Source organism: Elaeis guineensis, chromosome 5 (assembly GCF_000442705.2).
Source record: "Elaeis guineensis isolate ETL-2024a chromosome 5, EG11, whole genome shotgun sequence".
In the NCBI taxonomy this organism is placed as follows: domain Eukaryota; kingdom Viridiplantae; phylum Streptophyta; class Magnoliopsida; order Arecales; family Arecaceae; genus Elaeis; species Elaeis guineensis.
Window position 1 is genome coordinate 37215506 of NC_025997.2, and position 3215 is coordinate 37218720.

The 3215-nt window shown below is 34.9% G+C and overlaps 1 non-coding gene across 1 annotated transcript; it reads left to right on the forward strand.

The window, feature by feature from the left end:
- Window positions 1-311: 311 nt before the first annotated feature.
- On the forward strand, window positions 312-418 carry LOC140858247 (small nucleolar RNA R71). The gene has a single exon (XR_012141814.1). It is a non-coding gene; the product is annotated as a small nucleolar RNA R71 (small nucleolar RNA).
- Window positions 419-3215: the final 2797 nt, after the last annotated feature.

A 3215-nucleotide genomic window follows, 5' to 3' on the forward strand; every position in this document is an offset into this window, starting at 1 on the left:
GTGCAGATATTTGATTTACATTGGCTGGTCTCTGTAATTCTAAGGCTTCCAATCTACGTGTTAAGGTTGCAATCTTGGCCTCTGATGCTAGGGTTGGTTGAATTTGATGCATTCCTCCTCTTGAAGGTGTAGCTTTATCAGGTTCCCTAGTTGTTTCCCACTGTAAATTTTTCTCGGCTAGGTCTTCTAAGAATTGCCAAGCTTCAGTAGTTTCTTTGTCCATAAATTGGCCTTGGCACATGGACTCTAGCATGGTTCTTGAGTTTGAATCTAACCCCTCATAGATGATCTGGCATAGTCTCCAAGTTTCTATTCCATGGTGTGGGCATTGGGTCAAAAGATTCTTGAAACGATCAAAGTACTTCCAAAATGATTCACCAGCTAGTTGGTAAAATTGATTTATTTCATTCCTAATCCTAGCTGTTTTATGATGGGGGAAATATTTTTTTAAAAATGTTCTCACAAAGCCCTCCCAAGTAGTGACAGAATAGTTTGGCAGACTATAAAGCCACTTCTTAGCATTGTCCTTAAGGGCAAAGTTGATTAATCTAAGTTTGACCTCATCCTCTGTTAATTGCAGTTTCATGGTTGCACATACCTCCTCAAATTCTCTAATAAATATATAAGCATCTTCTAATCCTGTGAATTTTGGAAGCATATTTATGATTTGAGGTTTGATTTCAAAATTGTTAGCTGTGGGTTGTGGCAACCTGATACAAGATGGTTGGATGGAGCCAACTGGATAACACAAATCCTTAAGGGTCATGGGTTGGATTGGTTCAGCCATTGGAACAACAGGAATTGACTCAATTCTAACTAGACGACCCGACACTCTTCTCCACACACGAGGTGTACGGTTCTCGATGTTTATACAATTTTTTTTTTTTTTTTTTATAAAATTTTTATGTATAAGGAAAAGAAAGAAAAGAGAAAAAGTTCTAAAGAGAAGATCCTAAGGAGTCCTAAATCTAAAGAAAAGTAACCAAATTAATTTAAATTTTAAATTTTTTTTTTTTTTTTCAAACAAGTGAATCAATAAATTAAACTCAATCTATCCTAGGGTTAACCTAAATCTAGACAGCTCCTAACTGTTCCAAGATGACCCTTCAAACCTTCCAAGTGGAGATTGATCAACTAGTTAGCCAGGTAAGTATAAGAGGTGGGAGGTTCACTCATCGTTGCCTTTCTAGACACCAAACGAGTTGGCCAGGCCAGCAATTGAACCAATTTAACAAACCACCCTCAGGGACTTGCCTAGACACCAACTAATCAAACAACTCAAACTTGGTAGAACTCTTAGGGTTCCTTGTCCTATTGAGCTCGAATTCCTTAAGGTTGACGTCTAATTGATTTTAAGATTAAAAGTCTAGGTAATGCAATATGATGGAGATGGTTTTTGGGCTAAGGAAGGGTAATGAAATCCCCACCTTATCTTGTTAATGGGTTGATGCCCTTAGATTAATTATGAAAATGCAAATACAAATAAACAAGATGACCAAGAATGTAAAAGATTTTAATTTAGAATTTTTTTTTTTATTTTGATATTTTACTTCACGATTATGAAATGTCTTTTGTTTTGTTTTATATATATTTTTTTTTTTGTGATTAAGTAAATTCAAATGATTAGGTCTAAAAGAAAAAGTAATTAACTAAAAATAATAAAAGAGAAATTAGAAGCGTACCTGAGTTTTCCAGCAATCACCAACTAAATATAGAAACCTAAAGAAAAAAAAAAAAAAGAGAGTTATAACGCACGAAGAACAAATATTTGAAAATAATTTAAAACGCCAGATCCCCGGCAACGGCGCCAAAAACTTGATGTGCAAATCTTAAAATTTGTAAATAAAACCGCAAGCGCACGGTGTGCAGAGTAGCACGACCAGCGAGTACGGGTCGATCCCACAGAGACTTGGTTTTTAAAATGATTTTCAAATCTATGCTCAAGCGAGCTTTAACAAAAATCGAAAGTCGAAAGTTGTTTGCTAAAGACAATAAGACTAAGGATCTAGGGTTTTTTGAATCCACTAGATCTAGATTAGGGAATTCTACCTAGAATTTTTCTTATTGATCCTAACGACTACTCCTCTTGTCTTTCCTAAGCATAGATTATGAAGGGACTAAGGCCCAACGATAATCCATCAAGATTCTTTACAGGGGAGTAGTAACTAGGATCCCTTAGGGTTTTCTCCTCCTATGCACTGAATCAAGCATGAACTATGAAGGGACTCTGACCCAACTGTAGTTCATCAAAAATTCTTGGCAAAAGAGGAAGAAAAAGAAACCCTAAGAAAAAGAAAGAACTCTATGTAAAATCCCTACTCATGATCTAGCTTCATCGCAAACCCTAGAAGGGATGCTTAGCTAGACATGATCTAAATCTACTTGCAAAATTTAAATGCAGAAAAATAAACTACCCTAATTTCATAAATTAAACTATCCTAATTGCATAAATTTAAACTACATAATTTAAACTAACCTAATTGCATAAAATTAAATTGCATAAATTAAACTATCCTAATTGCAAGAAAAATAAATTGCATAATGTAAAGAGATGAAATTGCATAAAAATAAGATTTTATATATAAAAAAAAATTTATTACAAAAACCTCAAAGCTCGAGGCTTGAAAAGAGAGCTAAAACCCCCACTATCTAGGGTTACAAGCTTGATCTCAAGGAAGAATACCTAAAACAAGGGCCTTTGGGGGCTTTTTATAGGCATTTGGGGGTTATAAGGTTTTCAAAACTTCCGATGTGGGACTAAGAGGTTTTAGGGGGTTTATGGTGCACCGATGGGTCCATGGTCCATGCGCCTGTTGCTGTGGACCAGGCGGCTAACCAGATCACCAAATCAGTTGATTTTTGACCAATTTTGATCTGATTTGACTCGGGTTTGACACAATTGAGTCTTCTTTCTTCATTCTTCAATTCCTGGGTCAATTTAACTCCGTTTTGCATAAAATTTGCGCCGTTGGAATCCTCTTTCCTTGTTCTTTCTATTGATGATCTCTTCTTCTGCAAAATATAATAACAAGTATCAATTTCTTAATAAAGTTAGATAATTTAGATATTAATTGATACTTTTTATGTCAATTTGTGACATAAATCAACATCTCTATAGATCTTTATCCTAAAGATGTAGGATGTTTCTCCCAAATCTTTCATGGAGAATTATAATGATAGTCAGAACTTCACACTTTATAATGCAAGGATGTTAT